General features: G+C 36.9%; 1 pseudogene; it reads left to right on the forward strand.

Moving 5' to 3' along the window:
* Positions 1-219: 219 nt before the first annotated feature.
* On the forward strand, positions 220-5,735 carry LOC124959707 (protein DEK-like; annotated as a pseudogene).
* The last annotated feature ends 6,870 nt before the right edge of the window (positions 5,736-12,605 follow it).

The raw sequence follows: 12,605 nt of genomic DNA on the forward strand, positions 1-12,605 counted from the left end.
GTAATTCTAATATCTCTGTTATTTTGATCTTGGCATCTATTGTTTTTGCTTTTTTCCCACTGACTTTAAAATCTTGGTTTTGAGTATGACCAGTCATTTCAATCAGAATCTGGATGTTTCTGTGTTATAGTCTGGCTGTTGTTTAAATCTTCTATTTTTGCTGGCTTTTTCTGACACCACTCCATCAGTGGGAGAGAACACTGCCTTATTACTACCAGGATGAGACAGAAGTCCAGGTTCCCTGCTCAGTCTCCATTGACACCCAAGGAGAGGGTACCTCTCATGACCTCTGCACAGGAAGTTCCAGTTTCTGATGCAAACTTTGCTGACACTGTAGTGGGGTTGCCTCATGACCACCAGTGACAGTGAAAGTTTTAACTCTCCTCTAGGTCTTCCCTGACAGTCTCCTAATGGAGAAGAGTCAGAAAGGCTTCGATACTGCCAGGTGGCAGTGGAAGTTCACATTCTCACATGATCTCAATGACAGTAGTGAGGGTCAGGGCTAGTTCCAGCTGCTGGAGATGAAAGTCTCCTCTTTCTTGAAAGTCTCATCTCTCTACTTGGCTTTCAATGATATCATGGCAGAGGTTTTGAGGCACCTCATTATAGTTGCAAGAGTGGATGTCTAAGTTTCTAACTCCTGTGCTGCTGGAGGTGTGGAATGACACCAGTGTTTTGTGTGGGTGGTGGGTTTTGGCTGGAGGTAGTAAATGTGTTCTACCCTTTTGGGCTGCCCCTTTCCTGGTCCTTTGGTCAGAGGGAGCCCCTTTTGTTGGGGCTATTTTTGGTCTGCACCTGTTGACATTTCCTGGTTTCTGACTTCTTTAGCTCCAGGTCTGGAATAGAAAGGGCAAAACAAAACAATGGGAACTCATTCCTCTGATTCCAAGGTCCCTGCTGATTCATCATCTTCTTTCCACCATTTAGAGTCTTCTTGTGATCACTTTATATATGTTGTCCAGGGGTTTTATTTGCATTTAGTCAAGCTAATTATTATATCTATCATTCTATGTACTTCTCATTTTTTGTGGTCAGAGCATTTAAAATCTATTCTTTTAGTAATTTTGAAATGTACATTAGCATTAACTTATGGTCATCTTACTGTTCAATAAATTTTGGAAACTTTTTCCTCCTAACTGGAATTTTGAACCCTTTGTTGGACTTCTCCCCATTCTCTACCACATTCCAGTTTCTGATAACCACCATTCTACTCTCTACAAGTTTGACTTTTTAAGATGATACAAGTAAGTGAAATTATATAGTATTTGTCTTTCTGCACCTTAATTTCACTTAGCATAATTTCTTCCAGGTTCATCTGTGTTGCCACAAATAATAGAATTCCCTTCTCTTTTAAAGGCTAAGCAGTGTCTCTGGACTTTTTCTCAGACTTTGTTTTTGCCCATGGTTTAAGGAAAAGCCAGATGCACACAGGTAAGTATTACACAGTCGTGAGCAGCTTAATGACAGGAATGTGTCCTGAGAAATGTGCCTTTAGTTGATTTAATTGTCATATGGACATGATAGAGCGTATTCACACAAAACTAGATGATTTAGGCCAATTACTCAATGTGGATCTGAATGCAGTCATAATCCAGTAACACAGGGGTTCATTATCATGATCAAGTATGATGTACCTTACATAATTGTATATGCTGTCCTTTTAAATGACTCGCAGTACAATAGGCTTATTTATACCAGCCTCACCACAAACTCATGAGCAATGTGTTGCTCTACTACATAATGATGGCTGGCTTCAACGTCACTGGGTGACAGGAATTTTCCAGCTCCCTTATAATCTTATGGTTCCACTGTCACATATCTGATATTAACCAAAATGTCATTATTTGGCACATGACTGTAGATGAAAAAGGCAAAAACTTTAACATAGAACTTTCAATATTAAGATATTTGTCCTTTATTGTTTTCTTCCCTTAAGTTTCATTCTTCCCCTCTCCCAGGATAACCAGATAAGTATTTAATTTGTCTAGAACATGAACTTTTCTTAATTATGTGGGGATGCATCTTATTCTTATTTTAAGCTGCATCTTATTCTTGAGCAAGTTAATTCCACATATTTCAAAAACAATGTCAACCAATAACTTAAAACATTCACTTTGCTTTAGTTTTAGCAGATATATGTATAAATTTGCAACCAATTATATAATATTATATGATTACTGAAATGCATCAATAAATTTGCAACCAATTGCATATATAATAATATATAATCATAATATATGTATACAATTACATATATAATAATATATATAATAATAATATATGCAATTGGTTGCAAATTTATTGATGCATTTCAGTAATTTTATTACTATACTTTTTGTTTAATCCCTTAGTAACTAAATAAAAAAAAATCATTTGGTAAACAAAGATCACTTTGCCTATCATTGATAATTATACCAGTTGTGATGAATATGATTTAACAAGCATCTATTGAGCAACCATTATGTGCCAGGTAGTAAAAACACAATTGAAAGCTCATGAATTCAAGAGATGTGAAGTATTGGGGGAAGGTGGCAGTGGTGACATCATCATTTAAATATCTCCAAATCTCTCCTCACCCTAAAATGAGACAAAACCCTATAGAATAGAAAATTTAAAATCATGGGCAACATCTATTTAATTATACATAATCTAACAAGCCACCAAAATACAAGCAGGTGAGGATAAAACTTACCTTTATAGCTAAAGACCCAGGTGGCATTATCATCTATGTGGAAGCAGATAATCAACATAGGGACATCTGATAAGCTAGAGAAGAGTAGAACCTCACATCACCAACAGGAACATGTTGAAAATTTTAGCATATTTATCTGAGACAGCAGCCCAGGATAAGAGAGGTTTGTGAAGACTCTAATTCATGAGTAAATTCAAGGGACTTACATGTGGGCAGAATAATGGCCCCAAAGATACCCATGTCCTAATCCTCAAAACTTGTGAATATGTAACATTATATTGCAAAAGGGATTTTGCAGATTAAGGGTATGGGCTTTGAGGAGCCCATAGATGTGGGTCCAATCTAGACATGCAAGTTCTTAAAAGTACTGAAACTTTCCTGGCTGGGTTAGAAAGGGATGCAAAAGATGGGTCTGAGAGATAAGACACAAGAAAAACTTGATCCATGGTTGCTGCTAGTGAGGAAGGAGGAAGGGGACTATGACCGTAGGGATGCAGACAGCCTACAGAAAATGGAAAAGACAAGGAAATGAATTCTGCCCTAGAACTTCCAAAGTTAATACAGCCCTACCAACTGTACTTGGTTTTAGTCTAGTGAGAACAATGTCAGATTTCTAGCTTACTCAATGTAAATTCATAAGTTGATGTTATGTGAGCCACTAAGTTTGTGATGATTTGTTACAAACAGCAATAAAATAAGACCTCAAGATCTGAAGATTTTGGAGTAACTTCAGTCCTGTGAAAATGGTAAGAGAAAATAGTAGGAGAAGAATCCAAATCAAGCAAAGATAATAGAAGTAAAGTAAAAAGAAGAACTTGATGAAGATTGTGAGGGTCACTATTCTGGTCTGTCTCTCCATCCCAAAACTGGATAAAAATTCTTCCACTTATAAATAAGCAAGAGACTAGAAACGTAGAGGTATGAGCTCTCTGTTGCTGTAACAAATACTTGAGAAAATTAACTTATAAAGAGTAAAGGTTTATTTGGCATAGTGTCTAAGTTTCCAGTCCATGATCAATTTTGGCATCATTGCTATTGGACCTATCACAGTCAACACATCATGGCAACACATGGCAAAACTGCTCACTTTATGGCCAGGGAGTGAAACATAGGGAGGACTGGGGTCCTTCCTATTCCTCTTCAATAGCATGACCCCAATGGCCCAAACACCTCTCACTAGACTCTACCTCTTAAAGTTCTACAACTTCTCAATAGCACCATGGGCAGGGAACCAAGTCTTTTACACATGGGCTTTTGGGGGACATTTCCAGATTCAAATTACAGCAACAGATAAATGCCACATTGAATTACTGTAAGAAACAAGAGAATAAGGGGTTGAGAGACATCCCTGCAGTCAATGAAAGAACTGCATAAGGATATGCCCATTGGACAGATAAAAATTTTAATCAATATTTGAAAATGATAAAATCTACAAAATGAAAATTTAAATCTAATTAGGAAAAGTAAGAAATGTAGTGATTGGAGAAAAGGAGATTATGAAATGAATCTGAAAAAGCAGACTTAGATAAAAGAAAATAATTTCAGGTGCAGCAGAGCCCACAGTGTGAGTGTCACACCATACACCGGCCGGGCCCCACCTGCAACCTCATCATCCTCCTGGTGCTAGTTCCTCTGTGGCTGCCACCCATGGTCCGGTTCGTTGTCCTTGACCTCTGCTGCAGAGGGAGAGGGAACCTCCACCCCAACCCACGTCTAAGGAGACCAAAATACCCGGCGGCAGAGAGGGGAGCAATGAGGAGGACGGAGGAGGAGTGCAAGGAGGATAAGAAAGAGGAGTCTCATTGTGGAAGGCAAAAGGGAAAAAAAAAGAAAAGTAGAGAGGTTGACAATGCAAGTGTCTTCCTTAAAAAGGGAGCCATTTACAATTGCACTAAAAAAAACCCCAAAATAAACGAACAAACAAAAAAACAGATGAACTTAGAAATCTACAAAACTGCTTTGCAACAGACCAGGCACCGTGCCCTCATTAAAGAAGAATGTGGGTCAGTTCAGTGGCTTTCCATTTGAAAAAGGGAGTATACAGTATTAAAAAAAAAGAAGGAAGAAATGTTGAAAAAAATTTAGAAATGCCTTGTTAAAGAGCATCTGCAAGGTTCTTGACTCAGAACGATCAGGTGTAAATAGTGAACTAGTGAAGAAGATCTTGAATTTCTTAATGCGTCCAAAACCTTCCAGGGAACCATTGCCAAGATCTAAAATAAAAAAACAAAACCAAACAAAAAACAAAAAACTAGCAAAGGCAGTAAAAAGGAATGGAACAGTTAACAGTTCTGGAATGGCAAGGAAGATGAAGGAAACCAAAATGCCTGGAAATTTTGTCAGATGAATCTAGTAGGGAGGAAGACAAAAAAAAAAAGTAGGAGGAGTCCTCAGGCAATGAAGATAAAGAAAGTGAAGAGGAGGCACCAGAAAAAAGATGTCTAAAAGAGGAAAAAACAAAACAGAAAGCTACTTCTAAAAGTATGTAAAAAGTACACATGTTGGGACTGGGGATATGGCTCAGTTGGTAGAGTGCTTACCTTGCATGCATAAGGCCCTGGGTTCAATCCCCAGCATCATCCAAAAAAAAAAAAAAAAAAAAAAAGTGCACCTTAAAAAAGCAGATAGTGGCACTACCAACAAGAATCAAGAGCTTCAGAAAAGAAAGTGAATCTGAGGATAGTTCAGAACATGAACCTTTAATTTAAAAATGGAAGAAACCACCTCAGATGAAGAGTTAAAAGAAACAGTAAAGAAATTATTGGTAGGGGCTGGGGTTGTGGCTCCAGTGTTAGAGCACTCGTCTAGCATATGTGAGGCACTGGGTTTGATTCTCAGCACCGCATATAAATAATGAATAAAATAAAGGTCCATCAACATCTAAAAAAAATATTAAAAAGAAAACATAATATATATATAAAAAAAGAAATTATTGGTAAATCACAACAAAGCACATTTTCACAGAGGTCTGTAAAATTATCCTGCTTATGATTTAACTGAGAGACTTCATACAAAAACAACTGTAAAAGAGCTAATTTCTTGATATAGAGGACAGAGATAAGTAACTTATTCCCATAGATTTCAAGATCTGATTCATAGCAGTAAAAGGGAATGTATTTCCTTTTCTGAATCCTTGTTAAGCTTTGTGTTGGTAGGCCTTACTTCTGACATTTTTATCTCTAGTGTTACATAAATTTGAGTTTGCCAATTTAAATTGCATTTCTATGCAGTTTTTAGTTTAAAGTCTTGAATGGCAGTATAGTTGTATTTTGTACATTTAGGATTTCTCTACATAAGGTCGTCGATTCCTGAACTGTCATGGGTTTTAGTGCACTTAATATTAGGCTGCTTAGAACATATTTTTAATCAAGTAGAACAAAACTATTGTAGCCAGCATTTATACCTGCAGAGACTTGCAGTGTTTACTATATGAGCTATTTTGAATACACGTCTTCTGTCAGCATGAAAACTCTGTGGCAGTGTGCTCATCATATTAACAAGCTACAGCTGGCCAGGTAACTAAATTGGAACTTTTCTGCTGCATGTGTATATATGTCAAATTGTCAGCATGACAGAAATGACAGATGTTATTTTTGTATTTTTAAAAACTAACTTGCTGTAAATAAAGATTTTTAAAAGTTTTCTTTTGTGCAGCTCAGTTTTTAAACTCAATGTAGGTAGGTATCTTTACATTTACAACTATGAAATGCCAGTGGTCAGCCAGATGGTATGATGGAGTAGTGGAAGTCAGAATTTAGTGATGGGAATAATAAAGAAATTGTTTAATTTCTTTGCCTTGAAAGTGTCATCTATTTGTAGTTTGTGTTAACTCTGCAAAAGTATCTGTAGACACATTTTAAATTAAGCACAGATCAAAATCAACACATCAAAGTGTTAAAAAAAATTTTGGAAAAGGATGACATATTTGACTTATAGTAAATGACCAGATTTGTATTAACTGCTTTTTACCATATAAAATGCTGATATTTACAGGAAACCAAGTCACCTTCATAATGATGATAAAAGTACTAGGTATAATGCCAAAAGATAATATACGGGTAATAGCAGATGTCTCTGACAAAGTATTTCTTAAAAATAATATTTTTAACTTTAAAGAAATTTAATGTGGAATCAGGGCTCTTGGGTTTTAAATTTTGGCCAATCATGATCCAAGGTGATCAACATAGGGACCTCCCTACCCTGCCCTTTGGTATGGAGGATAGAACCCAGGGGTGCTCCACCACTGAGCAACATCCCCACCCCTTTTTATTTTGAGATGAGATTTTGCTAAATTGCTCAGGCTGGCCTCAAACTTTTGGTCCTTCTGCCTTAGCCTCCTGAGTAACTGGGATTACAGAGTTAAAGGCAAAGAGGCATAACCTGTGACCAAACACAGTACATCAGGCAGAGGGGCACTCTCCCCAACTCTGCACTGGTCTTGGCACCTTTGGGAAAGTATGGGTATCCTTGTGGAAAGCATTAGGAACAGAGTTGGTGGGGAAGCGGGGGTGGGGGGGTCTCCATGAGACAACTATACTTGTTATGTACATAACTTGACAAACCTGAAGAGTCCCAGATAAGTACCTGGCAAAACTTTAGGAAGGGCTGGATTGCCTTGTGGCAGGCTGAGCATGCAGATCCAGAGAGTAGAGTGCTTAATGTCAATGTGTTGTGAGATGATGGCAGATCTCAAAGCTATCCCCATAGTGCATGTACAAGAACTGTGTCCTGTGATTAGATCTCACCTGTATCCAAAGACTTGCAAAACCTTGAGACAGTTCACTAAAGTGGTGGCAGAAAGAAATGAAGGTGGGAAATGGAATCATGAAGTATTTTAAACATGGAATCCACAAGTTTAAGTGACCAACTGGATGCTCCAATCATGCAGATATAGCTGAAGATCTCAAAGCTTTCCACATAGCACACACACATGAAGTATGTTCCATGATTAGATGTCCAGGCTTTAGTCTTGTAGACTATGTGTTGTTACCTGTTATCTCTTTTAAGTCTTGACTTGGCTTCATTTCCAGATTCAAGTTCCCTGATGGCTCCTGCTATAATCCACGGGATCCCATACCTTCAAGACCCATCTTCCGGAAGGACAAATACTCAGCAATCAAACTGAAGATGGATCTTGTCTGCTCAAGCCAATAGAAATAGTCTAACTAAAACACCACATTCTAGGAAAGTTAGGAAGTAGGAGGAATTATAAGTCTAACAGACATAAATTTGCAACAGTCTTTTTTTTTTTTTTTTCACATAAGAGGGTTTATTAAGCAAACAGGCAGAGTGTCTCCCTGCAGAGAAAATGAGAGGAAGAGAGAGAAGAGAGAGAGAGCAAGCGCAAGAGAGAGAGTGAAAAGCCAGGAGGAGAGAGCATGAAAGCAAGGAGGAGAGAGAGAAAAATGGCAGGCGGGGCATTCTTAAGCAGTTGAATTCGCAGGCTAACAGGGGACCAGTAACAGAGAAGGATACTTGCAAGCTGACTGATGAACCAATAGCTAGCTAGGATGTTCACAGACTGACAAGCTAGGTTATAAGTTGGGAGTCAGAAACAACTGCAGCAAAAGGGCAGGGGAGCAGCTTTATATTTTATTCCCCCCTTTTTTTTTTTGTTTTTGTAAGATCTTTTGTTCTCCAGTTCTCTCCCCCCTTATCTCTCCTTCCTGCCTACGTGACTAGGCCTGGTTTTGCAGGTGAGATGTAAAAAGTGAGAAGTGGATGGGACAGGGGGAGGGCCAAAGTGATTCAGCCAGGCAAGGGCCCAGGTGACATTAATTAGCAGCTCCTTGCTTGCAGTCCTTGATAAGAGCAGGGAAATTTGAAAATCAATGGGAGCTTTTGCTTTTTAATTGTCTTGAAAAGGGATGAAGAGAGGTCATGGGATAATCATTTAACTATTTCATGCCCCCCAGAGGATAAAGTAACTTGTTTCTACCACTGTTATCCTTAGCTCTAGCTGAAAAATGAGGGAAAGAGGAACCAGAACTTCATGTTCTCTGACATAAAATGAGTTGGTGTCCTTTTGGTCAGGTTGGATTTAAGCCCCATAAGATGAGATTGGGTTTTACCAGGCAACAAGTCATCACTGTTCACCAGCCTTTTCTAGCACATGTTATGATTTGACTTTGCCTGGATGTCTGTGTTATCTAAAGTCAGGTCAGCTGGTGAATCGGACCCAAACTTACCCTGTGGGTTCCCAGTGCACAAAAAAGATAAGCCCTGCCCAGCACCCAACGCTAGTGCTTTTCCTACTAGAAAAAACAGGTATCCACAAAGCCTTAATTTTGTTCTTGGTCATAGAATAATAAAAGCAATGGTCACTGCCCTTGAGAAGCTGACCAGTGGGTTGGGAGTGAGTTAAGGAGATAAGACAGGTAGACACAGACTTAAATTAGATTTGAGTTGGAAGGGAACTTGGAGGTTAGCGGTTGAACCCCCACTCCATCTCACCCTTGCCAAAGACAAGAAATTTAAGTTCCAAAGAGGTTAAGCAACTTTCCAAAGGTCATCCAGTCAAAGAGGCTGAGTTTAAACTTGACACTGTGCTAATCAGTGTAGAACTTAATTGTACTGATCACTACTTACTGAAGAAGTACTATGTGCTAAGCACTTTAATTTTTTATGTTTATTGGTGCATTATATTGTACATAATGGTAGGATTTGTTACATATTTGTACAGGTACACAATATATCAATATAATTTTGGCTAATATCATTCCCCAGCACTTACCCCCTTCCTCCCCGTTTCCCACCCCTTTGTCCCTTTCCTCTACTGATCTCCTTTTGATTTTCATGAGATACCCTCCTTTCTCTTCCACTTTTCTCTCTAACTTCCACATACAAGAGAAAATATACAACCTGTGAGCTTCTGTTTGACTTAACATAATGTTCTCAAGTTCCATCCATTTTCCTGAAAATGATAATAATTTCACTTTTGTTTATGGCTTAATAAAACTCCATTATGTATATATACCCCATTTTTTTTTTTGGTTCATTCATCCATTGATGCACTCTTAGGCTGACTCCATAGTTTCACTGTTGTGACTTTTGCTATTGTGAATATGAATATGTATATAGTAGTATGACTTAAATTCTTTAGGATAAATACTGAGGAGTGGGATAGCTGGGTCATGTGGTGCTTCCATGCCTTGTCTTTTGAGGAATATCCATACTGATAATGGGGTTGTATTAATTTACAGTCCCACCAACAGGGTAAAATGTTCCTTTCTCTCCACAACTTTTCCAGTATTTATTATTGTTTGTATTCTTGATGACTATCTTTATGATTGGAGTGAGATGAAATCTCAATATGGTTTTGATTTGCATTTCCCTAATTGCTGGGCACTTTTATTTCTTCTTTGGAGAAGTGGCTGTCTACTTCATTTTCCCATTTACTAATTGGATTATTTGGTGTTTTTTTAGTGTAAAGTTTTTTGAGTTCTTTATGTATTCAGGATATTACTCCTCTGTCAGAAGAGTCGCTAGATAAGATTTTCTCCCATTCTGTAGGTTCTTTCTTCACATTCTTAATTGTTTCCTTTGCTGTGCAGAAGCTTTTTCATTTGATATCATTCCATTTATTAACTCTTGGTATTATTTCTTGAGATTTGGCAGTCTATTGAGAAAGTCATTCCCTGTCCTTATATGTTAGAGTGTTGATCCTATGTGTTTTTCTAGGAGTTATACAGTTTATGATCTAATTCCTAGGTCTTTGATCCAACTTTAAGTTGAATTTTGTGCTGGGAGAGAGATAAGGGTCTTGTCATCCTTCTATATATGGATAACCAGTTTTCCCAGCACCATTTCTTTAAAAGGCTATCATTTCTCCAGTGTATGTTTTTTGGCACCTTTGTCAAACATCAGATGACTGAAGATATGTGGGTTTGTCTCTATGTTATCTAGTTTCTACCATTGGTCCATGAGTGTGTTTTTATGCCAGTTCCATACAGTTTTTGTTACTGTAATTCTGTAGCCTGACTTGAAGTCAGGAATTGTGATGACTCCAGCATTGTTTCCTTTAATTTAGAATTGTTTTGGGTGTTCTGAGTCTTTTATTCTTCCAAATGAATTTTAGGACTATTTTTTTCTAGTCCTGTGAAGATCGTCATTGGTATTTTGATAAATATTGCATTGCATAAGCATATTGCTTTGGTAGTATGGCCATTTTAACAATATTAATTCTTCCTATCCAAGAGCATAAGAAGTCTTTCCACTTTTTGTGTCTTCAATTTCTTTCTTCAATGTCCTATATTTTTCATTGTAGATGTTTTTCACCTCCTTCATTAGATTTATTCATATTTGTTTGTTCGTTGAGGCTACTGTGAATGGAATTATTTTCCTGATATAGTTCTCAGCAAATTCATTATTGGTATGTAGGAAAGCTATTGATTTTTGTTTGTTGATTTTCTAACCTGATACTTTGCTGAATTTGTTTATTAGCTCTAGCAGTTTTTTGGTGGAAATTTTGGGATCTTCTAAGTATAGGATCATATCATCTGCAAACTGATAATTAGACTGTTTTCCTTTACTATTTTTATTGATTTTATTTCCTTCTCTTACCTAATTGTTCTGGCTAGAATTTCTAGCACTATATTATATAGGAGTGGTAAGAATGACCTCCTTATTTTGTTTCAGATTTTAAAAGAAATGCTTTCACATTTTACCCATTCGCTATGATGTTAGCTTTGGGTTTTTCATATATAGCCTTTATGACATTTAGGTAGATTTTTTCTATCCCTAATTTCTTCATCATTTTTGTCATGAATGGGTACTGGCTTTTATTGAAGGTTTTCTCTGCATCTTTTGAGATGACTAAATGATTTTTTGTACTTAATTCTATTTATGTGATGAATTACATTTATTGATTAGCATATGTTAAATCATTCTTGCATCCTTGGTATAAAATCAACGTGGTCATGACATACAATCTTCTTAATGTGTTGTCGAATACAACTTGCTAATATTTTATTAAGGATTTTTGCACCTAACTTCATTATGGACATTGGCCTACAATGTTCTTTCTTTGATGTATCCTTATCTGATTTTGGTATGAGTATAATACTGGCTTCACAGAATGAACTTGGAAATGTTCCATCCCTTTCTAATTCATGGAATAATTTGAGGAGCATTGATATTAGTTCTTCTTTAAAAGCCTGGTAGAATTCAGCTGAAAATTCATCTGGTTCTAGGCTTTTTTTTTTTAAGACATTTTAGTATTACTTCTTTCTTATTGCGAGATATTGATCTGTTTAGGTTTTCTATGTCCTCCCGATTCAATTTGGGCAGGTTTTATGTGTTTATAAATATATCCCTTTCTTTTAGGTTTTCCAATTTATTGAACTATACATTTTCAACATAGTCCCTAATGATTCTCTGGATTGTTTTGATGTTTGTGGTGATTTCTTCTATAATTGTATTAATTTATTGCATGGTGTCTTCCGCATGGTCTACTATATTAGAGTGACTTTCAAATATATATTTCATTCGATTTATTGTGTCTTTCATTTCCAAGATTTTTGTTTAGTTCTTTTTAACTCTATCTCCTTACTATATCCTGTACTTCTTTAATTCATTCAGTTGTTTTTCTGTGTTCTCTTAGAATTTATTGATGAATTTTTAGAAATATTTTTGAATTTTTTATCTGATATTCACCCACTTCAATCACTTGTGAGTCAGTTGCTGGTGAATTATGAACTTTAGGAGGCATTATGTTACCATGTGTGTGTGTGTATGTGTGTGTGTGTGTGTGTACACACACACATAGATATAGTATTCCTGTGTTGGATTTTATGCATCTGTTGGGATGAATTTCTTTTCCACTCTATGTGTCTTTTTAGGGCACAGCCTCCTCTTGCCAAAATGTCCTAGAGTGATCTAGATTGACACCCCCTCATAGGTGTGGTATCCACAC

The sequence above is a fragment of the Sciurus carolinensis genome, chromosome 11 (assembly GCF_902686445.1).
Source record: "Sciurus carolinensis chromosome 11, mSciCar1.2, whole genome shotgun sequence".
In the NCBI taxonomy this organism is placed as follows: domain Eukaryota; kingdom Metazoa; phylum Chordata; class Mammalia; order Rodentia; family Sciuridae; genus Sciurus; species Sciurus carolinensis.